Source organism: Lissotriton helveticus, chromosome 7, assembly GCF_964261635.1.
Source record: "Lissotriton helveticus chromosome 7, aLisHel1.1, whole genome shotgun sequence".
NCBI lineage: Eukaryota > Metazoa > Chordata > Amphibia > Caudata > Salamandridae > Lissotriton > Lissotriton helveticus.
Genome location: NC_136068.1, coordinates 1,784,029,099 through 1,784,054,976, shown reverse-complemented (window position 1 = coordinate 1,784,054,976; position 25,878 = coordinate 1,784,029,099). Strand labels below are relative to the sequence as shown.

At 45.0% G+C, this 25,878-nt stretch overlaps 1 pseudogene across 1 annotated transcript in view; it reads left to right on the top strand.

The window, feature by feature from the left end:
- LOC144770767 (phospholipase A2 inhibitor gamma subunit B-like) overlaps positions 1–25,878 on the top strand; it is a 195,981-nt pseudogene that overhangs the window by 43,446 nt on the left and 126,657 nt on the right. Inside the window, exon 4 of the transcript XR_013599008.1 lies at positions 3,183–3,332. The product of XR_013599008.1 is annotated as a phospholipase A2 inhibitor gamma subunit B-like (transcript). The remainder of the gene's footprint in view (positions 1–3,182; positions 3,333–25,878) is intronic.

Sequence of the window (25,878 nt, the reverse complement as noted above, 5' to 3'; positions counted from 1 at the left end):
TTGTATTGGGGCGGGTGCTGTGCTCTGCAGCATCCGCCACAAGACAAAACAGACACCCCACACATATTCCTGCACTACATGGCAGGCACCATGCGGTACCTAGATATATGTAGGGGGCACCATAGATGCTCCCCATTGCCCATGTCCCTGGCCAGGGTGTTAGGGGTGTCCACTACGGGCCCCCAAATCCATTTCTGCCTGCCTGCAGTTTTACTGCTCCACAATGACTGGCAGAAAGGGATATTGTAATCCCTATGGCGGTGCCTGCCTGAACAGCACTGCCACCTTTCTGGGACTACAGGGAGATCCGACAGTTGGTCGGATAAAGACCGCCAGTCGGGACCGCGGCAGTCGATGTTTCTGAACGCCTCCTGTCCAGAAGCCAGAGATCCCTGGTATGATGGTTGTGGGCGGTCCCTCGCCCATCGTAATGATGCCCTTAATATTTCCCCTCTATTCCACCCTGAAAATACTGATTGTATTTCTTACCTATGGCCTTCGACCACTCTTTGGTGCCCTAGGCTAGGTTTGTGCTGTATAAATACACACACACACATATGTGCATACATACATGAAACACACTGTTCCTTATTTACAAAACATACTTTTGAATTTGAGTATACCTAGCAAACTGTACCAGGCGCACGTTTCAGGACGAAGCGCTGAAAAAGTCAGGTACCAGGAGCTCCCATTACCCAGAGTTTTGCATTTCGCTAACTTTGCACAGGGGAAATGGAGCCTCCTGTGTAAATGCATTTTTTTTCTCAGAGGATGAAACATTTTGCCTTGTGGAGAAAGCTCTTGTCCTACATCCCAGACAAACCAGTGAGTGGGGATGGGTGGGCAGCTGTCATTTCCATCCTGGAAAGGAAGTTACTTGAGCCCTTTATTGGAGTAAATCTATAGGCATATCTATAGGGAGGGAAGAAATATGGAAATCCCCAAGTAATTATAGTAATTCTCAAACCTCTAAGGCAAACCACACCCACATCCATTTCTTTGAGTAATATTTTTGAAGATTTCTCTCCTTCCTCCTTAGTGCATCCTAACCTCCTTTTACCTCTTCCTGCTCCTGAACCCTACAATTACTCCTGCCTCCCTTGACATCTACCGAGCCTGAAACCATTACATTCACCTTACATCCCTTTACCTCCACACAACCCTAAAACACTAACATTACCCTCACCTTCCTTTACCATTAGCCACATCTAAACCATAACATTACCTTTACCTCCCTTTATCTCTTCCCACCCCCAAACCCTAAAATCACCTTATCATCTCTTTATTACTACTATCCTATAAACCTAAATAAACCTTTCCCACCCTTTACCGCTATCCATCCATAAATCCCTAAAATTACTCAGGCTGCCCTTCACCTCTTACCACCCCTAAAACCCTAAAATAACCCATCCCTCTGTTTACCCCTACTAATACCTTCACTCCATGTTGTGAAAGAACATATAAATTATCTTATTTAAAAAAATGCCTTCATGGTAAAGTATTGCATGGTAAACAACATGTGATAAAGATGAGAATCCTATACCTTGGACTTACCTGTGTGGTACTTACCTGTGTTTAAGGCTGCTTGGTTTAAGGTCGTGTGTGGTAAAGACTGCGTTGTAAAGGCTGGTCCTTCTATCCGTTCGAAGACTTTGGCTCATTCTACAGCAAGCCGGGCTACCACTGCCCTCCATAACAACTGAGCCATGGGCCTTCCACTGTTATCATGACTCAATGTAGAACTCCTCTGCAGCTGCAGGGAGCTGCTGCTCATGCACTGAAGAGGGTATTCTGAGTCCAGACAGCTTTGAATCCAGAGGAGCAAAGGTTATCCAGGTAAATTGTCATCACTGATGCTGCCTGACATCCAAAACACCAATGTCTGTCCACTGGGCTGAGTCAAAGATTAGAAACAAAGTCACTGGGTAGTACCTTTGCCTCGTTGTATGTGTGCTGATCTGGGGAAACAACATGTGACTGACACCGTTTCTGACCAATGACTGAAGGGGGCTGAGCCGCACATTATTTTCTGTAGGTAACACTACAAATCATTATGCATTTTTTTAGAAAAACATGAGGCTGGCAAGGCAGCTGAAGCTGTCTCTAAGCCAGGCCTATAAGTGAGATTTCGATCAAAAATGAAATAACCATTGCAAAGTGCAACTTTATAAGTCATCCTGCTATTTATACAGAGTAATTACTGAAAAAAATTGTGTGCAGTCAAAATGGGCATGGCTGGACACTTAACATCATTAAATGTTTGAGATAGGAAAGAGGATGTGTCATGGAGATACAATCATTTTCCCTCATTTTGCAATCACTAGGACCTAGAGGTACCAAGGATTGCACAGGCATTCGCATGACGCTGTGCAATCTTGTGCTGCTCGTGAGTGGCTTTTTAATGGTAAGTAAATCAATGCAATGTCACTTAGCGCCTGTCAACACCCAGACAAAATGTTAGTAAATGCTCTCCTTTGTATTTTAAGTGGTAAGAGACAGACAACAGTTCCACAATTTTTTGGGGCTGCAGAGTGGAAAAAAATGACATGTAGAAATACATATTTTAACCACACTTAAATGGGTAGGTTTATACGTTTTGTGGAAATATATACAAATAAATGGAACATTATCACGTTTTTAATATTGTCCTCCAAGAATATACTGGTGGTGGTGGTATTCATTTTATTTCGGCATGCATGCTATAAAGTTAGCAAGAATATAAACTCCAAAGTTCGACAGTCACCATGGCCCTCATCACGACTCGCACATGACACATGAAGAGCAAAATGTTGCTCTTTATGTGTTGGGCTGAGAGAGTCCACTGAGAAATGACAAATTACCACCACGATCAGTAATTCTGGGTACAATTCACCAGTAAATTCACATTTTGCACTGTCACACATAGATTTTATTTATTCAAGAGCCAAGATCTTGGAAGAAAGTTAACAGCTCCATGGCCCATTATCTTTCTACTTATTGAGGTGATGGGATCCACAGATGTGTCCCAGATGTGATCTTTAACACTAAACATTGCTCCATCCACCACATCACTTTTAAATGCCAACATCAACACAGTCTCAGATCATATTGTGCCTTCTGTTGTTCATATGCAATGGTGTCGGTGCAGTTAGTGATGTTGGTTATAGTCTAGATGTCTAATTCTTTTCTTCTGTCGGTTTTAGTTCTTCCAATGAATTTGACCCGCAATGGACACAAGTGCCCAGAGTGCTTCATCGAAGGCTCCAAAGAGGAATGTAAAACTGATAAAGTAATGGATTGCACGGGACGGGAAACAGACTGCTTGACGTTTTATGGGAAAGCCAGTCGGCCACGTAAGTGCATGGCTGATATTTGCATGCTGCTGTCAGAAAAGAATGGTCGAGGCTGCTTGGTGGTGGAGTTTTGGTTCCCAGCCATGGGAATCACACTTCAGATGCTCTGAGACAGATAGCATTATGGTCTAAGCGGTGTCCATTTTAAGTCTGGTCTGGACCCCAAAGGTCTATTAGTTTGATTTGAAGGATGGGGGAACTGAGGTGTCTTGAACTTTTAGACTGAAGAGCCTCCGTTACATTAAGACAAGTGGCTCGGTTTAGACAATGTCCTTTGTGGAGGCAGTGCTAAACCTGAGAAATAGCGACAAGTGGACTGCCCACCATATTGTGATGATGGCATTGTAAGGGTAATTTCCATGAGTAGTGCTCTGTATAACTTCCTCCAGGAACCTTGAAGGTTGTATGCACTGGGATTTATATAGGAAACACCTACACAGGGAGCATCAGAGCACTGGGATTTAAGGCTGGATCAGGGTGGACTGGGGGGGAATTAAAGATCTTGCATAAGTGTGGTTTTACAGTGCTGCTTTACACATTTCTTACTTTACACAACTACACGTTATACCACCTCATTGCACATAATTAGAAAATGAAGCACAGGGGAGGTTAAAGGAGTTGCCGGAGATCATACTGTTTTAAATTTGGTCAAGTCTGAAGTAGCTCCTAGGTTTTACAATTCAGAGGTTAGCAGATTAGCCACTAACCCATACAATGTCCCTCTGGTGTGAGGGGTTTGCAGGGACTTTCAGCAATCTGGCATATATTTTACATTGTCTGCCTATTGTTTCTGTCTTTAACAACGGCTCATTTGATGATGGTCTATTCTAGAGACTACTTGTGAGACTGAAAATACAACCTTTCTTGTGTGCGATCTACTCATGCCACTTTAATCACTAGAACCTCCTGTCTTTGTCCCAGTAGCTTTATTAATTTCCTTATTGCTGGCTGTACTTGAGACGGGGGCGGGGCGGCCGGGGTGGCCTGGGCTCGTTTTCAACCTCCTTATTACCCGGTCATATCAGCTTGGCTCCGTGCTGTTGGGACGGCTTCTCCCCGAGTCTCCAGCCTGCCCCTCGGGGGGCTTTTGCTGTGGGGGGGTGCGTCCCAGTGCTTGGGGTGGTTTGGTTTTTTCTGGGTGGGGGCCGGTGATATGTGTGTCTTGACCTCGCCCCTCTCCTGATGTTGCGGGGCCCTCAGGTCTCGCTTGGACTGATGCTGGCGCCTACCTCTCGAGGGAGGTGCAGCGGTCGGGTCTGTTATTTTCCTCCCTCCCTGTACCCTTACCGGCATTGCGGATCAGTTCCCCACCGTCGTTGGGATCTGTGTGTGGTGAGTTTCATGTTATCTGCAGGGCCGGGACTGCCAGGGGCAGGGAAGCCCTGGCCGCACAGTAAACCGGCGGGGTCCAGGCCCTCTGCTGAGTGGATTTCAAAGTAACGTGTATTCAGGCGCCGTAGCTTACACATGATCCGGCGGTGAGACCTGAAATGCAGGCATGGGACCAGAGCCGGTGGAAAGGGAAAATGCCTGTTCCCTTTTGTGGTACGCGCAGCCCTCCCTCTCTGTGATGGCTGGCATCTGTTTTTCTGCCCCGTCCTCGGGGGGCCTAATGGGGAGTGTATGTGACACGGCGGATAGCTCTGTGCCTCTAAAGCTGGTATTCCAGTTTGTGTCTTGCCAGCGCACTGTCCGGAGGTTCAGGCGAGTTTCTAGTCTCTCCCGGTATTCTTTGCGGCACTTTTGCATTCCGTCTCCCTATGGGCTGCTTGGCGGCGTCCCTGGATCTCTGGTTTCCCCGGCCTGGGTCTCATGTCCTCCAGGGTGCCACTTTCGGCCACATTGCTGGTGTCCGTCTTCCAACGGGTGGGGCTGGGCTCTTCCGGATTCCCGTGCGGCTGGTTTTACTCAGCTGCTGCCATTCCTCACTTCGTGGTATTTTCAGGTCCCTGGGGGGTTGTCTGCGGCGGTAATTTTTCACCCTTTTTTGTTGTCTCGCCCCCGGTATGGCTGGTGCGTGTTCTCAGTTCTGCTGCCGCCCTTTTCTCTCCGGCCCTCCCGCCTTCGTTTTGTTCTGGTCCTGGTGCTTATGGTGCAGGGTCACGCCAGTGGTGTTTCCTGGCGCTCGGTGTTTCCGGTCTTGAGTTTTCCTCCGGGCTCGGTTTTAACTGGGGCGGACGCTGCCTGCTGCCATACTACATGTTGGAATGGCTGGTCATTTCCTCCCTCGGTTGGTCTCTTGGGACAGGGTTGTGCCTGTTTTTGGACCGTTGTCTTCTGTACGTGCTATTTCACACAGGAGATATCTATTGTTTTGCCTTTTTGTTGATCAGGTCGGGTGTCCCCCGCCTGACTCGGTTCTATTGGCATGTAGGTGGTTGGTGTGCCGCCAGTAATTGGTCTGCATGCTTTTCCTTGGTGCCTGGCCATGCGCTGTGCTGTCCGGGTCTTCGCTACTGCATTCCCTCCCTCTGGTTATGGGGGCTCGCTTTTGGCTGTGTGGCTTCCTGGCCTGTCCCCTGGCTCGGCAGGCATGCTTATCCTCTGCTCCTGGCCGTTGGGGCTCTGTTGGGGGCTGTCTATTGCCTCTCCTCGCGTCCTGAGTGCTTTCCTTTCCGGGATCATAGTTCCTGCCTCCTGCCTTGCCACCCTCCTATTGTCAGTTGTGGGGCTCACTTACTTGTGTTCAGTGGCGGTTTCTAGTGGGTCGGGCCCCTGCTTTTGGTGGCATCTGCTGTGTCTGGTTGGGGACTCGGCTCTTGCCTTTTTCTGTGGCGGATTTCCTGTGCTTGCTGTGGCGCTGTTGCTGGCTTTCAACTCTGGTGGCTTTGTTCTCCCTTGTTCGATCTGTGGCCTGTCCCTCTTCCACCTTTGGTCTCAAACTGTTTCGGGGTGAGGCATGTTTGCCGGGCACTTCCCCTGGGTTTGCCTCCTGCCTCGCTTGTTTTCTAGTCCCGGCTGGTTCACGTGGTTGGTGGGACTTGTGTGGGTTCTGCCTATTGCTCCTCTGGGCTTCCATGGAGCTGTTACTCAATGGTATGTCTTGTGCCTCTGGTGGCTCCAACGGCACAAGAGTTTGTATCCTGCCAGTGCTTTCCTCTGTTCCATTGTGGGTGCTGTCGGCTATCCCAGTGGCCTTCTTGTCCCTCGGGTCCCGTTCATCCACTGGTTATGAGGGGGTTTCTGGTTGTGATGGGGGGCTATCACCCATTGTTCACTGGATTGCATTTGGATGGTCTGGTGTGGTGGTTTAGTGTCCTCTTCCTTCCTCTCTGTGGCACCCTCTCAGGTATCTTTGTGCACTGAGGTGTGGCTGGCTGCCACAGTGTTGGGGTGCTGCGCCTTGGCATTTGGATTTATCCTCCTGCTTCCCATCCTTGGTCTTCCAGGGCCCTATGGCCGTTCTGCCCTAAAAGCATCGGATCTCGTCTGGTCTACGACGTTAGGCAGGGTCTGGTATGGTTGGCACCTTGATGGGAGTCCGCCTGGGACTACCAGGTACTGTAGGCTGAGTCTCCTGTGGAGCTCATGTATTGTGTGTGTTGTGGCTCCTCGGCTTCAGATGCTTTGCTTTTGGCCAGTGGTCTTTCTGGGGTGAAGGCGGCCTTTGCCGTCCTTTGGGGCATGCAAAAGTTTCCCGATCGGTCCTGGGTCGGTGCTGGGTCGGTTGTTCTGCCTTCTGCTGACCGTTCCTTGGCTTGTCTGGGATTTGCACAGGCCCTGCGGGGGGCTTCTTGTTGCTCTCCCCGGCAGTTTCTCCCCTTCCCCGTGTTCCGGGGCTTTGCTGTGTTCACCCCTGTTATTTTAGCACGATGGTGCTGTCCTTGCCTGGGTCACTTTTATTCTGGTTTGTGTCCCCGGTGTTGGCTTTTGGGCTCTTTCCTAGGGTCCCTTTTCTTCCAGGGGTTCTGGGCTTGTTTGGCCTGCCCTGGGCTTTTGTCCTTCTGGTGGTGCTCGCCTGGGTGTTTCTTCATTGGCGTCTGCTGCTACGGTTGGTGGACTTGGGAGCTGTTGCTCATTGGTCTGTGTTGTGTATCTGTGGGCGCGGGTTTTGTGTCCTGCCCCTGCTTTCTGGATTTCCCTTGGTGGTTTTTGTTTCCGCCGGTGTTGTTGGTTGTCCGGGGGTGCTGGTATGCCTGGTTCTCCTCCCACAGACAGGGCCCTGCGCTTCCTGTGTGGATTTTGTATCCTCCTCTTTGTCGCTGGTTTTGGGGTCCTGGAGCCTGCTGGCTCGGGTTGCTCACTGGGAGTGTTGAAATGGCTCGGACTCTTTTTCGTCCAGCTCTTCTGTCCTTCTCTCCTTTGGTATGTTTCTGCCTGTGGCTTTTCCTCCCTGTGTGCCTTTGTTCCTGTTGGTTCTTCTTTGTTCGGCTGGGCCGGGCCTGGAGGTTGGATAGCTGTGGGGCGCCTGGGTGCTCGCTTTGGCAACTCGCTTCCTTCTTGTGGAACGGTACTGGGGCGATTTGCTTAGTCCTGTGCGGGGCGGTCGCGCTCCTCCATGCTGTGTTCCCTTCACTACCGGGCTCTATGTGCTTTCTGCTGTATGGTGGCCTCTGGTGGTCGTTCGCTTCCTTTCTGGTGGCTTGGCCTTGGGTCTGGTCCCTTTGGCTCTTTGGGCTCCGTGTGCCGCCTTCTCGGCTTTTCGCTGTGGGCCGGTTGCGTTCCCTTTGTTGCTGGGTCTCTTCGGAGTCGTTTCATGCACCTTCCTGGCTCTGTTTTGCCTTGTGCCTGCCTGGGTTCTCCCCTTGGTGTCGTGCTACCTTCCTGGGGGGATTTTGTGCGACTGGGGTCCGAGTCCCGCCCGTTTCTATCCTTGTGGGTGGGGTTGTGGTGCCCTTTGTTTTTTTGGTTGTCCGGTTGGCGTGCTGGGTTCCTTATGCACCCCTATCAGTTCTTGCGGCTCCTGCCAGTCTGTTTGCATCTGGTTCCACTGCCCCGTTCCTCTGGTTGGTTTCGGCTCTCTCACGGTTGGTGGTCCACCGTGCGGTGTTGCTGTGTTTGTCAGACTGCTTCTCTTTTCTGCTGCGGCTTTTTGTTGGGTCGCTGTGGTAGGGATGACCTCTGTTTCTTTGGTTCCTTTGTCTGTGTTTGGACCGGATTGCTGCTTTCTGTTCCGGGGCCTGTTTGCTGTTGCTTTTGGCTCCGTGCGGTCTGATTCCGTGCCTTCTCTGTCCTCCTTCAGTTTTTGGTTTGGGCGGAATTTCTGGAGGCCCTACATGTCTTGGGGGTCCGGGTTATCGGCCCTTCTGGTGTCTCTCTGTCCCAGGCTGGTTTTTCCTGCTCATGGATGCCTCTTTTGGGTGGTCCTTCCACTCATCTGGTCTTTTGGGTTTGCCCTCTTTCATGGGTGTCTCATTCTGGTCCGTTGTTTCTTGTGAGTTTCCATGAAGCCGCTTGCCTTTGGTATGTGCTCACTTTGTTAGTCATGTGGCGAGGAAGACTTACGAGGAGGTAATGCCCCAGTTACTTACCGGTAATCTTCATTACTACACAACCTTACCTGAAAGAGAAAAAAAGGGCTGGACTTGATTCGCTATAGCTTTTAAAGACTTTTATAAGTGGCTGATCCTAACCTAAGGAGTGCATATACAGCATCACTATCTTATGCCAATCACCTTTAACAAGACCACTATTGACATGCTATATAGACGGTATCCGCCCCTTACTCATTGTTACTTGTCCCTCACAGGAAACCTTTTGGCATCAATTTCCCTGTTACAAGACAATAGGAAGGTGTTCTGGCATTTATGTAGTATCCTTGTAGCACTGGGTGCAGTTTGTATTCTGTTTCACTCTCTTAATTAAGGGTCCGTCCTGCCTTAGTCAGTACTTGCAAAGAGTGTTCAGGGAAACAGTATGCGGAGCCCACTCACTCGGTACCGATGTCCAGAAATACATATCAAATATGCCCCAGTAATAGATTCAAATAAACAAATAGCAGAGCCCACTCGCTCGTTTCTAGTGATCAAGAATTGTCATCAAGTATATCCAGAATAGCGGAACCCCTCCCCCACGTTTCCCAAAAAGACAACACTTCGCTGCTCTGATAAGTTAGGGTACAGATGTTTAACTCGGACGTCATCTGTGAAGTAGCGTGAAGGAGCCACACATGAGGTGCAGGTGCATCCTTACTATTCTGATGACTTCATTCTGTACTACCTCGGCTGGCTTTTTGTCTTCATTCTCGGGACGCGGTGCTCCTCCGATGTGGCTGACCCTATAAATGTGTGACTTCTAACATGCTGCTCGGCTGGACTGCATTTATATGGCTGTCTGTTGCTATACTTCCCTTTGGACAGCACAGGCACATGGGTATTGTAGTTCCAACAACGTTCATTAACTGTACATGCACACAAAGAGAGACCTTTGGGCAAACCTTGGGCATAACACATTTCAGTGCAAAGTTCTAATGCACTCAGCTGAGCTGCTCAGCCTGTACTGTGAGGATTATTCGATATGCAACAAAAAACAGTTTGAAACAACACTGTAAGTGCAACCTAAGTACACCTCATCAGAGGGGCAAAGTGCGTTAGGTTGGTAGTGTTCCTTGATGCTGGAGGCGAAGGCTTGGCAGTACACCCCCCTTTTGGAGAACGCTGACAGGGCCCAAGTTTGGAAAGGAACCTTTTATAGAAACGTTTTTGTAATCAGGGTGCATGAATTCTTATGAGTTCCTATGGCTCAAAACCTTTCCAGAATATTAATTACCACAGTTCGGTGCCTTTCAATTTTGAGTCAAGGATTGAATTGACTTCATATTCCTGCTCACCATTTATACAAATGGGTTTTGATTATATGGATCCCATTACGATGTCGGCCAGATCTGCACTGAAAGGCTGTCTTTGGCAGTCCGCCAGACATCGGAAGCAGGTGTCTGACATCCGCAATAGGATGCAGTCGGTCAACGGCTGCATGCTGGAGGAAAGAGTGACACCCACAACAGGATTGGCGAACCTCTTGTGGCGTTGGTCAGACAGTTAATCCCCAAATGGCAGTGGTGCCTGCTCAGTCACCGCCATCAAGATTATGATGTCCACTTCCAACAGCCTCTTTATATCGGGCTTTCCGACTTGGAAAGTCTGTCAGAAAATAGCTTTGGGCCTCAAGCAGGGCCCCTGTCACTCAGCGGCCTCTACCATTAGGTCAGGGGGCACAACAAATCAATGCTCCATGCAGTGTCTGCCACACGGTGCACGGATGTTTTAAAAGTGATTTTGTTCTATTGAGGCTTGTGCTGCAGCCAGCAGCACAAGCCACCAATGAAAACCTACACTTTCCGACCACCGTGGAGGCAGTCACATCATATTATGAGATTGGGGACCAATCGACTTCTTGTCAGGCGGTTCCATTTCTACTACAATGCAGGTCGGACGCTCGTCCAAACAACATCTTAATCGGCCATTCATTCTTGATTCCTCAAGCTGGTTTTAGTAAAGAGGTGTGAAAGACGGCGTGTATTTATAATGGATGAGGTAATGCCAGTTGTACTGCCACCAGGTCCACTTGCTACACCACTTTTTATGGCCCAATGAATCATGGAGGAAAGGGACTATGCTTTTTCAACTGTAAATTAGGGGTGGACAGCCAGACACTGTCAATTTTGTTACATGACACACATTAATGTCTGTGTTTGTCCGCCTGGATTTTGTTAATGTCCTTAGCCCTATGTAATTGTCCTTTTGCTTTCTGAGAGGTGCCTTCGATATGTCTTATTCGATGTTGTACATTAGGGAATTTATCCTTTTGGGGTGCATGATACAAAGGGATGAAACGTGGGTGAAATCTGTTATTGTTGGAAAAGGGCGTGAATTCAATGGAAGCATGATGAGCACTATTATAAGCCCCCTCGGTTGACCATAACAAAATACCTGATGAGGACGTCGGGCGGACTTTTGTCTGCCCACCACCCTAGCGTGGACCGGACCGCCTGACAGGCTGTGTTGAATGTTTAGTTATTTTCTTTTATTAATTTATTTTGGATGTTACATTTTTTATGTTTACAGTTAAATATCTTTTTGAATTAGTTAATGTTTGGTGTGGGATTATCTATTCTGTTAGTTTACTGTCCAGCAGCTACCCTGAATTAATTAATATTTAGAGTGGCAATAGTACATTTTTCTTTATACTGTCCAGCACTTGACTTCAAATAATTTGTGTTTAGAATGGGAATAGTAGATTTAGTTTTAACAGTCCAGCACCTTCTCTGATATCAGTTGTATTGGAGTGGGAATAGTAAATGTTGTTTGTTAAGGGTCCTTTGCAAAGAAGTGGGGGACCCCCTCTAAAAAGTATATTTGTTTAGGCCAGAGAGAAGAGGGGAGAACAACAACACACCAAGAAAAACTCCCTTGTGACCTCTATTTCTTTTTCCATGATTCAATTATGAATTCGAATACGGGATGATAATAAGATAAACCAAAATAAAGTCCATGAACATGTACACATTTATAGTAATTTAAATGTGTTTATTCATTTGACTTCTTTTATCAAAATTATTTTATAACATTTTTTACCATTTAAACATGTCAAGATGACATTTATCAGCATAAACACTTATCTTTACAATTTGAAATCATTTTTCATATTACAGCATCATGACCTCCAGGTAGAGAAACACCACAAACATATCAACAAACTCTAATGCATTCATACCTCTTGTACTACATTCATACCTCAATCGCAACGACTTATCTCTGTACAATATGAGACAAAGATGTATTCAGTATCCATGACCCAACAGGACAACTGCATATAGCAATTTTGATAAAAGAAAGATAATGAATAAATAAAGTTGAATTACTATAAATGTTTACATGTTCACGGACTTTATTCTGGTTTATTTTATTATCAGCCCGTATTTGAATTCATAATTAAATCACTGAAAAAGAAATAGAGGTCACAAAAGAGTATTTCTTGGTGTGTTTGTTAAGGGTCATGCACTTTCCCTAATTTAATTTACGTTTGGAGTGGAAATAGTTTTTTTTTTTTTAAGTGACCAACACTTTTTTTGACTTAATATATGTTATGTTAAGTGCCAGGAGACTCCAGGGGCTTTCCCGTCTGCATTCTTCCATGGTTGAACAAGTCTGGGCCAGCCCTGCCCTCCTGGTTCCATCATTTGCACATCTCTGCAGTCAGCTGAGAATCGAACAGCCAATAGATGTATTGTGACATCTATACTACTATTATAAAGAGAGAGCCCAAATCTTTGAGGCGGGTAATCTCAGTAACCACAGCACCAATCACAACACCCAATACAGCGTTGGAAAGGGCAGTTGCAGCAGAAGGACATAGGCTATGCAGATGCCCACCATATACATTTAAAAGGTAAAAGAACCGTGCCAGCAAAGTAGTCCCTTGTGGGCGTGTCTGCGTTGTGCTGTGGGCGTGTGCTGGGGGCATGACAAACGCTGGGGGCGTGTGGTACGTTCCGCCCTTCATGCCATGTCTCATATCGTGTGCTGTGGGTGTGTGCGTGGCGCGGCATTACAGAGAAAAAAAAGTGAGCATACATTCCAGCTCCGGGTGTGCTTGCCCCGTGCTCCCAGTGCCGTGCACCTGCTTTACTGTACGTCGGTCAGGCATGGCACTATTCCCAAGGGCCGGAAGGAGCGCAAACAGGGGCTATTGTGCAGGAAATCTAATCTCGCCTTATCGTCCGGTGACACCTGACTTCTGTTGCGCACAGGAAACAAGGCCCGCCTCCACAGAAATAGCAAGAAAGGGCCTATCCCTCCCCGGTAAGTACATTGCTGGCACGGTGGCCCACATCTCCAGCAACATACTCATATTGTTTCACCACCCATTTCAAAAGTGCACAGGTCTCTCTCATTGATGGCCAGCACCGAGATACACTTTTAGACACACCTCCCGCCAGAAGTTCTATGGAGGGTGCTCACATATTAGGATTTAGGCATTTGTTATGGTCATTTTCATTGGGCAATATTTCGTGTTCTGGGGGGCGTGGCCAATGGACGCGACAATCGTCCGGCAGCAATTCATACCCGGACAACGTCGGGACGGGCTGCTAGTAAGTGATAAAATGGATTAAGATTTTGAGCAAGGTCCATTTATTGCGCTGCACTGGTATATAGTTTGCTTCCTAAATGCACAGGCTATTAACATTTTAAAAAGGATGAAGCAGGCATCCCCTCAGCAAGTGCAGTGGCCTGCAGATATCGAAGCCCACGAAGCCATGGATAGGGGAAAAACATTATGGCCCCAGTAGGCATGGGCTCCACCATGGCTGTTTTTTTACAAAAAGCAGTGGCCTCAATTAGCAAAGAAATTAAATTGACTGAAAGAAGATTATCACTAGTCCCCCCTCTCCCACTCTCTCTCCTGGAACTGACCAAGGACCAAGAGGCTATTGATATCAAAAGAGAGTCCCATTCTCCGGTCCCACATTCTCCAACATTGAACATTATCAACACTATGAATGCATCTGTAATCAGTAGTGAAAACAGTCCAAAAGTTCCTGCCTCTTCTGAGTTTGCATGGTTTCAAGGTGTTGGGGGGGAAAGAAAGAGGACAGAGGTGTCCACAAAATCTAAAAGGCAGTGCCCCATGTTGAAAAATACTCGGCACGACTTAACAATGGAAGGTACTACGAGGACCAGGGGTCGGGAGGGTAGAGTGGCCCCTTCTGATAAATAAGATCCTTTTTTTGCTCAGGTTAGCCAACTTATATCTGATGCTCTGAAGTCTGTTTTAGATTGTTTAGGAAGCAATCAAGAGCAGCTCCGTTGTGTGGCAATCGATGTAAAGGAGAAATCCGAATTTAGTACAAACTGTAAAACAAGTGGAGAGGAGATCACCCTCACAAGCAAACAGGTTGTTGCCCATCAAAAAAAGGGTAATGCGCCAGCGCCATCCTCAAACCCAAACCTGCCTGAGTTCTACGGATAGGAGTAATACCTGAGAGTCAGTTGCCACATGGAAAGATGGTAGGGCAGGTGTAGGGAATAGTATGGCAAGACTAATCGCCTGGGTTATCACCTGCAACATGACATCACATAAAATTTGCACTATCGCAAGGGAAGAAGCGCAAGAAGTACTTAACCAGCCCCAGACCGCACCCCATACCCTTTGATATTAACACCACTACTGTCAGACCAATATCAAGACTTTCAAAGTCTTAATAACAAATCAGCCCATTGGTGTATTAGACAAATATTGGATAGCGGGGGGGATAAAATTACTATTCCCACTCCACAGAGTGTAACAGTAGAGAAACTGTTGGATAGCGATGGAGTTAAAATTACTATTCCCACTCCAGAGAGTGCAACAGTATGAAAATTGGTGGATAGCATAGGGGTAAAAATACTATTCCCACTCCACAGAGAGCAACAGTAGGGGAAGTGTTGTATAGCGTAGGGGTAAAAATTGCTATTCTCACTTTAGATACTGTGATTGTAGGGAAAGTGTGGGATAGCAGAGGGTTACAAATAACATACTTATCAATTAAAAAATGTTTTAATTGAATTGCCAATTGAAAATTAATTAGCAGTAAATTAATTATCAATACCAATAAAGAAAGAAAGAATGAGTGTTTTTCAAAGACAGCAGAAATACCTGGCCCTGGTTACACAGGTACAAGTAATCCATGCACCATTGATAAGAGATTACTGAAAGGAAGCTGAATGGATTGCAGCTTCTTCTTACCTCCCTTCTTTATTTGATACACCATTATTTACCACCATCTTTAAAGTGGCCATTTTTGTCCCATCTTGGAAAGAGGCATTAATAGTCCCTGTTTTTAAAAAGGTAGATGGAACGGGCCCTGTGTGTTACAGACCAATATTATTGATTGATGCAACAGTAAAAGTCCTGGGTAGGGTCCTCCGTATGCCATTAGAAAAGTGGGCTTCAACAAAAGGTGGTTTGTCCAACACACAATACGGTTTTGGAAAGGGCCTGGGAGTGACTGCAAAATGTCTCAATTTGTCCCTAATTGTCCGTAAGCATGTGAAGTCCATGAAGAGCTCTATTAATCTGGCCTTCATGGGCTTATCTAGTGCCTTTGAAACTGTCAGCTGGGACAAATTGTGGTCTATGACGGAAGATATGGGTGTTGAAAAAGCATTAGTGACCCTTCTAAATAGGCGTCATACAAACACATTGGTGACTGTAAGATATGGCAGTAAGGAGGAAAAGCACAATCCATCATTTCTATAGCGGGGGTCTGTCAAGGTTGCATCTTAGCCCCAGTTTTATTTCTTTTTTACACTAATGCGTTGGAGGAATTTTTATTAAAAAGGGATCTTGACTTTCCCATAATTGGTAGGAACTTTGTCCCTCTACTCACACACACAGATGACACTGTGTTGTTGGCAAGGACCCTTTACAGAATTCATGACATCTCTTGATTTCAAAGTTAATTTTAATGAATCATATATCATGGTCTGTGGTCCCTGGATCACAAAAACTAAAACCATTGTCATACAGGAAAAGGAGATAGAAAAAGTAAAAAAAACCTATAGGACAACTTATTTAATACTCATATGAAATGGGAATTTTGTCCCTCTGCTCTCATACACAGAAGACACTGTGTTGCTGGCAAGGACAGCTCGGCGGGTCTCGGGCTCAAAAATTCCACGGACTCGACAATTCTCGCTCCGGTGCCTACTCGAATCACGGGGTCACACTCTGCAACTCTGGGCAATAGCTTGCTTAATCTCCACTACGGCCCCTCGCGGCGGGATGCCTGGCTTTCACCTTGTGGACACCCTGCCGGGGTTTCTCACAGGGGAATACCAGGACGGGTTCCCTAAGCAAGCGCCAGGATGCCCTTTGGGTGACAGGTTTGCGCTATATAAGTACACCTACATTTACAAGTCTGCAAAAATCTCTTGAACCCTTTACAGAATTCATGACATCTCTTGATTTCAAAGTTAATTTTAATAAATCATATATCATGGTCTGTGGTCCCTGGACCACAAAAACTAAAACCTTTGTCATACAGGAAAAGGAGATAGAAAAAGTAAAAAACGTATAGGGCAACTTATTTAATACTCATATGAAATGGGAAACCCATTTTGACAGTTAGAGCACAGCAGACAAGGAGGGCAGCCTATGCGCTTTTTCAGTTCGCATCTAAGCTAGGGCAAAAACCAGTAAAAGAATTACTAACTCTCTATAGAGCCAAATACCTCCCTATCGCCACCTATGGGTTAGAAGTATGGGGTATAATAGATGTCAACTACTCCAAATAGTAGAGAACAGTTTTATTAAAGGTATCAAAAAGCACCAACACATCTGTTTTGGAATTCGTGGAGGACTGTATTGGCTTTGCCCTGTTGTTTCTCTAAACAAGGTGGTCCCAGATACTAAAGCGAATAGACCTTAACTGAGTAGCTTAAATGAATTCAAAGAGAAATTATAACAACATTGTTTTTATTCACAACGTGTATCGTAAAAAATTATTCTTAAAATACATCCATAAAATAATCACATTTAATGCCCCTAAGAGATTGGATAAGGAAAGGTAGTGTTGGGATAGTGAGGGTACTAAATGGGTAACTAGACAAGGGTCACTATGACCTGGATAAGCCAGAAAAATTAATTTCTTAGCAAAATAAGAGGTACAATTCATTGATAAATTAGAACAAACTCATGCCTCCAGAAAACAAAATCAACAAATGGTAATTCATGGAAGAGGCAGAAGTTAGAGGAAAAGTGTTGACGTTTCGACCCAAGGTTAGTGCAGGCTTGTCATGTATTCCTATAGGTTCTGAATCAATCCCCCTATTCCTGACCCTATTCTAGTTAGACAAACCAACAAGTTAACTAGCAGTCAGCCCATGAGGAAGAAAAACCCCCATGATGCAGATACCGTTATCTGACGCAGTCACACTACGGCACAGGAACGTGTTATCTGATTAGGTCATAACGCTTGCGATCTAATTAGACAAGCGATATTCCTCCAGCCCCTGATAAGGCATACGGAGTTCTCATAACAAATCAAACCTATGACAACCTGGAAAAACCGTGCGGCCATTGTTTTGATTTCACAGAGAACTTTAGTAAAAGAATGTGCTAACGAGCAAGTCGTATGACATCTTTATTGACGTATCTATGTCCATCCTTACGTCAATCTCGGCACCTTAAAGGTATAAATATTACCGATCTTGCCCTATGCAAACACACGCGTGGTGACGAGACGGAGCAGCCATACTTGCCGAAGCCCAGAGCAGAGCAGACCCCGCTGGCAGCAGCCCCGCCTTCCTGACGCGCTGAGAGACGCGCTGCTTTCTCCTGCCGAGAATCCAGCCCCGGCGTTTCTGGGCAGCCCTCGCAGGCAGCCTGGAATATCGAGACCAGAGAGAGAGATACCATTCCTCATTCATCCTAACTTCCAGGTACAGAACTGAATAACCCCTCACAGAGAATTCTTTAGTTATTCACTTGGCAAAAACAAACTTAACTTAAACTGTAACTTTCTATTCCCGCCCACGTATTAGACTTAGGTCAGGTACACGGGGTAGGCGTATCTAGAAACACCAGTTGAGTACGTCTAGTCAAATGTAAATGTGTATGTAATATATTTTATTCATTTTAAACCTTCATATGGCTTAGAAACCATATAAATGTTTTTACAGTATTATTTTATACTTCTGCTTCTAATGTATGCACTTTACTTAACTATAAGTATTGCAATAATATCGATCCATTTCTCATGTATGAGAAAAGAGACTGATCAATAAATACCACCTTTTTATTGAATACGCCCGTCTCTTCCTTTTCTCTACAATCTGATGAGACTAAGAATGCACGTACTGACTGAGTAAAATAATTGCCTTTTGTTCACACGACTCTCGAGATTTACTCTTGATTAGGGGAGAGCAAAGTTGTCATGTTCTATGGTTGTCAGAAACTAAATCCCTTCTTGTCTAATCAGGGAAGTTACTTCTTTTCTGAACATTCGAGAAAGTTTCTAGTGAACTCTGAGCTAAGCTGGCAAACCCAAAACTTTAAGTCTAGTATCGACAGTAGTAGACCTAGTTAACGTCTGGCCTAGGCCTTTACTGCTGTAGGTATTATTCCAATGCGCAGAGCCTATTGGGATGATAGGAACTACACTACATGGCGCCCAACGCGTTTGGAAAGGGCGATAAAACTAACGTAAGACATTTAGAGTAACTCAGTCGTGCTTTCTCACTCAGACCCCTTTTCCCATTATACTCCAAAGACGTCTGGAGTGGGTGAAAGGTTATATCCTCCAAAACCTCGCAGGGGGGAACTCCTATGTATGGTTCTTGGTATAGTCAACGTTGAAGGATACACTGTTCCAAAATATTGTGCATCTAATCTTTGTTTCCATAAGAAACCTGATCTGCAAACAAACAAAAGAAATAACCATCCTGTCAGTAAAATGGGAGACAGTGATGAAGAAAGAGAGGCAGTTAGATTAGCAGCTGACATAGCAGAAGCTGATACTGCACTACAAAATGCAGACCCGGAGATAATACTCATCCCGGTCATCAAAAGGAAATCTATAACCTTAAAACTTATAGAAAATGGACTGACACCTAGAGGTGGCACAGTCATATTTGTAATTGAAGCACACGAATATCGGCAGACAGAGGTATATTATTCATGGATACATTTTCCAGCAGCTAATGCTGTAACAAAGTACTTCCACTATTACAAAATAGAGGAACCTCCTAATGAGTATACTCCTTTCGAGAAGGGGGAAGTACCACTCAAATTCCAAGAGCATTTGCTCTTATTTGATGGCGCCCTAAAACATAACAATCACATCACCAGGCTCGGTCCTTTAGGTAGACCAGGAGCAACGTGGCCGGTACTAGCCGGATACACACCACATCCAGACTTCGAAAGAATGCCTGCAGCAGATCTTTTAGTACAACTAAAACAATTAATAAAAATACATAGACAATTAGTCCAGTATGTGATGCGGACTTCAACAATTCAGCCAGCGATTAAACTTCCACAGCTGACCCCTCACCAGGGGAACACAAATAAAATTACACCACAGAACATCCAATCCTGCCTAGGTAAAGTACCGGCTAAACGGGAACAAATACCATTCTGGTTGGCACAGAAAATCACCCAAATAGAGGCGGTGTTTCCTGACACCACCCCATTAGAAAAACACAGGATTCTGACTATCTGTCTCCCAATGGGAATCGCACCACACATTGAGGACTGTGACACTTGGGGTACAGTCTTTGCTTCCATCTACACAAAAACGCACGGTCTTCCATCCATTTCGGTAATACCAGATGTGCTAAAACAAATTCAAGATGAATACGGTCCAGAACCCGCTTTAACTCTTGGTATGAAATTACTAAAAGACTTCAAGCAGGTCTCGGCTATACTATTAGCCAACATAAAAGGAGAAGCAGCAAACGTGGCGATCCGCCAGAGGTTAAAAGAGACAGATATAGCAGACCAACCAGCTGAAATAGCCAGAATCATAGAAAAATCCTATGAGGAACTAGGTAGAGATAGTTTAGGTGGGATACCAGTAAAACCGCAACTAATTGAAAGTCCTGAAAAAATATTTTATAATAATAAATCTACATCACCAAAAAAGAACTGGGATGGAAACAAACAATCCAATCCTAAAGAAAAGAAATTCCAGTCCAGAGGAAGGTCTCCTAGGCGAAGAGAAAAATCTCCGAACCAGAGACACAGGTCACCACAAAGTGACCCCTCTGGGAATAGATATAACCTTAGAAATAGGGATAATATAAAAAAGCCTGATAGATATCAAGACATTGATACACGTCCCTCTCAATCTTTTCAGACTTCCTCGCAGAAATCGGAAAGAAGAGGACGATCAGAACAAAGAGAAGAGCACGCCAAGTCCAAAGACAAGGAACCTGCTCAGCTAAAAAAGAAATTACAATTTCCAAAAAAGAAGGTAGCCAGTATCAAGGTAGTTAACAATGCCGAGAATACTGAGGACACAACTGAAAAACGGGGAATGGGCTCAGACAATGCTAGACAGCGCAGCAGAAGTGAGCATAGCTCGCAAAGTCCTTATGAATCATCTGGAGACAGTGGACACGAATGAATATCTTCAAGTGGAAACTGCAGACACCAGGGTTAGCAAACCCCACAAAATATACGAAATAACATTATGTATAGAGGGGGATAAGACTAGAAAAATAAGGGGACTATTTTGGGATAATCTCTCCAAGGGCTATGATATCCTTCTAGCTGAAAAAGACTGGCCACCAGAGTTTGTCAGGGAGTGCCCTCATGGCGAAGAAATAATTATGCCTGCCTTCTCAAATCATATCCCAATTCATAAAAAATACACACTTGCTAGAAAGTGGGCAGTGGCTCTAGCTCCTGCCTTATATAAAAATCACGTGGGATGGGATGAGGACTCTCCTCCTCACAAAATCCAGTTAAAATCACAACCTACTGCACAAAGGCAGTACCCAATTAAGCAAGAAGCTAAAAAACAGGTAAATGAAATACTAGATCAGCTAGAATACCAGGGGGTGATTGAAACTTGCACCTCACAAATGAACAACCCTTTGTTTCTGGTCTCCAAACCAGACAATTCATATCGTCTAGTTTTGGATTACCGACACCTTAAAACATGTTGCAAAACTTTTGCAGTGCAAAACTCACACAGTGCTGCACTAATGAATAACATAGTGCGCAAAAAATACAAAACAACATTAGACATCTCTAATGGATTCTTTTGTCAAAACATAGCACCAGATAGCAGATATTTAACTGCGTTCTCAATAAATGGCACTCAAAAACAATTCTGTCGGTTAGCCCAGGGGTACAAGAACAGCCCGGGGGTATTCTCAGCGAGAGTAACAGAACTACTACAAATATATGATGATGAAACATTATCAAATGTCGATGACATTTACTTAACAGATGATGACTTGGAGACTCACTTGAAAAGAGTGAACACCATAATACTTGGGTTCGCTGCAGAGGGTTACAAATTCAACTTTAAAAAATCCAGAATTGCCCATCTGACAGTCCTATTCTTAGGATATGAATTATCAAGTGAAGGCAAAAGCCTGGCTGACAATTTTCTAGAAAAATGTGCCGTACTCCAAGCACCTAGAACACTAAAAAACCTACAGTCAATTCTAGGCTTCCTAAATTTCGGAAGAACATACATAGCAAATTACGCAGAAAGGGTCAAACCCCTTTATGATCTGATAAAACCAGATTTTAAAAGATCCAATTGGACTCAAATACACACAGACATTTTGAGATCCTTACAAACAGACATGCTAATTAAAACACAATTAGAAACACGTGATAACACACACAATCTTGTGATTCGAGTCATCCCAGGGAGATGCGGATTCACATACCTGACCTCTAATGAGGGAGAAAAGGTACCAATTGCATTCAAATCACACTTGTACACAGAAGCTGAAAAGAAGTTCAGCAGTACAGAAAGAATAGTTCATGCAGTTCAAACCACAATAGCTAGAGAAAAAGATAAAGCTGACGGTAGACATATCATAGTCAGAACAGCAGAACCAGCCTTTGAGGCATTAACAACACCATGTAATTTGCCAACAACAGCATTGAATCCGAAGTGGATACAATGGGTGAATTCAATCACAACGGACAAAGTATACTATTACCTTGATCCAGAACTAGAAGAATTAAAAAATCTAGAATATGAAAAAACATATCCTCTGCCAATCGACATTCTGCCTTTACGACATTACGCCTGTGTAATCTATACAGACGGACATGCTCAACCCCCCGTTTGGGGAGAACAAGCATACAACTCCACATGTGGGATTACAAAAGAAGTGTGGCGCGGAGGTAAACTAAGACCTTTATTAACAAAAACACACTCAGTAGAAACTAATTCGGAACAACAAACTGAGATAGTAGCTTTGAAAATGGCGCTAGATAATGCGGATCGCGAATTCCCGACACTTATAGTGTCAGATTCATATTACTGCGTCAAATCATATAACAAGGATTTACAGACATGGATTCAAAACGTTTACAAAGATACCACAGATGCACCAATAAAGCAGAAACTGCTCTGGGAACAAATAGCTCTTTTGAAAAAAGAACTACCAAAGACTCACGTGACACACTCACTGAGTCATCAGCGTGATGGCGTTCATGTTGCAGGGAATTCATTGGCTGAAAAGGCCACAGCGGCTGCCACTAAATCGGCACCCGTAGTTCGAAAAAAGCGTACATTAAAATACATTGACGGTGAAACAATGCTGGCGGTGAAAACGTCATCAAAAGGCGACTGCTCAGCATTACCGATCAACTATCCACTCAATTACACATACATAATCGATGCAAACTCCGTCCCTTTTGCTCGAATCCCTGGAGTGGGGGATAGAGTGATTCCAAACATGGACAGGAGAAACTTGTTAATCGCAGACGCACATATGGGCGAGGGTCTCAGACACCTCAAACTAAAAGATTCTCTGGAAGAATTACAATCACGGCACTGGTGGCCAGGCATGAGCCTACATCATACCATGTTTGTAAAAAACTGCCCAAACTGCAACAGAAATCGCAGTGGGGAGAGGAAAAGTATAATACGGTGGAACCTGACTGCAGATAATATCACCAGTAAAGAGGGAGGCTTGCGATTAACATATACAGGCTAGTTACCACTTATAATGTAGATCACCAGCACTCGGCTGACGTCTGGACTGTTATACAAAGATTTGCGAGTCTAAATGGCATATACGCTAAGAGCATGCTACGTTTGACCTTTTTTTCACTCTAGCCCACCAGCCTGAGGGGAAAAAATGACCAAATGAGCACAGCCCAGCGGGAATCTTCTCACTTCCTTCCTGAGGGTACGGGATGGTGTAAAGAAAAAACCAAGGCAGAAAGCAATCTATAACGGAAAGGATATTAGGTTCGGGAGCTGGGTGGGTCAAACATCTAATAAGTGTCCAACGTAGTCTAAATAACTTGCCAAGAAATTCTCTGAAGGGATTCAGTCCGTACGAATTATTATTCGGAACTAGGATGATTATCTCTGACCTTGACAGTCAGACTTCAGTGGTGAAAGAAAAAAGCTTTGATATCAAAGACCGTTTGGCTATTTTGCAGGACTTAAACAAAACAAGAAAAGACCTGAGCAACATAAAGTTGAAACAACAGCCAACAACCACTGAAGAACCACCACCTGTCCCAGCAAGACCTGTCTGGATTCCAAAAGTCGGGGATCTAGTCAGAGAAAAGATCGCGGTAAAGAAGGAATTTGGGCCTTCTTACAGAAAAGCAGTTCCTGTCTTGTCTGTCAACGGGACAAGATCAGTTGTACTACCGCCACTTGCTGGTAAAAAGGAGAACCGAGTTGTATCCATCGACCTGGTAAAACCACAACATGTGGCCGATAACAAACAGTAGGCCAAGTGGACTCCCAATAAGTAGCAGAACACCAAGGTTTGCTACCAGTACAGAGGTCCTAACGAAGAGGCTCATCACATTCGAAACGCCTACAGAAGAACAACATGGACTATGCAGCAATGCAATAGAACTCAGACCTCTGAAAACCCAAATAAAAACATTTAGCAGAGACACACCAATCTACAATGAAGTACCAAGTGAAAATGCAAGAAACAGAAATCCTGAACCAATTGGAACAATTGACAGAACTGCATCCGGCTACTTCATAAACTTCGATGATTCCTCTGAAGGTTTCACTGAATCAAAAACACAACCATCATCAAAAACCTTTAAAGATAAAGCTAAAGAACTTTTGAAACAACTGAAAGAAACATATCTGATTTCTCCATGGATTGAATTTTGGGTGGGTTTTGGTGCATTTATCCTCATACTTTGGCTCATCATGGTACTTACTTTGGGACGCTTCATTGAGGGAAAATATTCTAAATTGGACACAGCAAGTCAGAAAATCAACTTGATCCTCAAGCCACAAACATCTTCACACATCGAGAAAAGAGAACTTTCTTCAGCCAACTTCACAGCCAATCCGATACCTGGTGGGGTAGCCTGGGACTACACTGATTATGAAATTTATGGTCCGGTCGAGATCCTGAAATATCCACACCAAATTAAGATCTCCTTGAGTGACTTTGTAAAACCAAACTCATTCGCTGATGATTGGGACTTCGAAAGCATTAATAATATGATGTCTGACTTAGTAATGTCTGCTAAATTTACCAAACATGATTATTTGCAGGGTTCTACCAATTATGATAGTATGTATTGCTATAACCACTATGGTAACCATTTTCTACATAAATCTGCACAACCTAGAAATGTTTTAAATTATAATCAATGGGAACATTGTGCAACACCTCCAAAAGGGAGCTCAAGAACCGTTTATGACAAATATTCATACTTTTCTGGTTTTAACACAAGTAATGCTGAAACATTTTATTTTAAATTGTCAAACAAAACAGGGACCAAGACTATGATAACCAACACAAAATTGATTTATTCAGACTCATTTTTTGAACTAATGAATACTTTTGGATTTGATTATTGGGACAAAAATGTTGAATTGAAAAGTGTTTGGGGTACAAAAGAATGGCAAGTACAGGGTATAGAAGCTTTGTTTAGAGCCTGCATGATCCCAGAACAAATGATATTTTTAAATGACACTGTTCAACAAACCACCTGTCTTGGCCTAGCCAAAATCAAAGATTTAAATAAACCGTCTATTCCAAAGCCAACAATGTTTAGCAACACTTCTACAGATGATACAGAGATAGACGTAAACCTTATATTAAACCAAAACAGAACACATCCTGATTGGAAACAGTGGTTGATCTGGCCCACAGATACTAATAACTGTCAAGACAGATTCCTGAATAAAACACAGGGGTTCAAAATGACCAGGCCAGACCCTAGATATCCCCAAAGACATCACCCAGGGATAATAACAACCTACAGTGTGGAAAGGGGCGACCATTCGGTCCCCCCGAACGTATGGTGGAGTACCACGATCCCCCCGGGAAGCCATCTTGGGCGGGAGGCGAGTCTCGGCTGGTATGCCCGAAGCGGCGTAGCCGGGGCGCGCCTTTTTCCGCCCTGGAGTGGGTTGTCCTAGACACTGACGCACTCGGCCACGCCCTCGGTGGCGGGCGGGTCGGGTTGACGCCCGCCCCGAAGACGGATAAAAGAAGCAACAAGGCAAGAAAACATCCTCTCGTTCCTGTGCTCTGAAGCTGCACCTCCCCACTGCACGTGAGCTCAAGACGGAACGAAGAGCCAATTTTGAGCGTTGTAATCTTTCTTTTTGTCTTACAGATATCCGTCTGGGAATGCCTAAGAAAGTCGGACAGCGGGTCAGTACCGATCAGATGCTCCGCATGCTCATGAAGGAGGTAGCCGATTTGAAGAAGCAGATGGCGGCTACGAACGGGGAGGGAGGACCGAAACGGCCTTTGCCGGGAGTAGTCCCCGGTGGGAGAGGCAAGAGGTCCAGAAAGGGGACGCTTGGGGGTGAAACTCCGGTCCCTGACACCCCACTTGAGGAGCCAACCCCGGTGCCGAAGGGGGGGAATCCGATCCCCGTGGTGGTCACCCCCGTGACCAGGGAGGATATGCCTCCCGAGTTAGC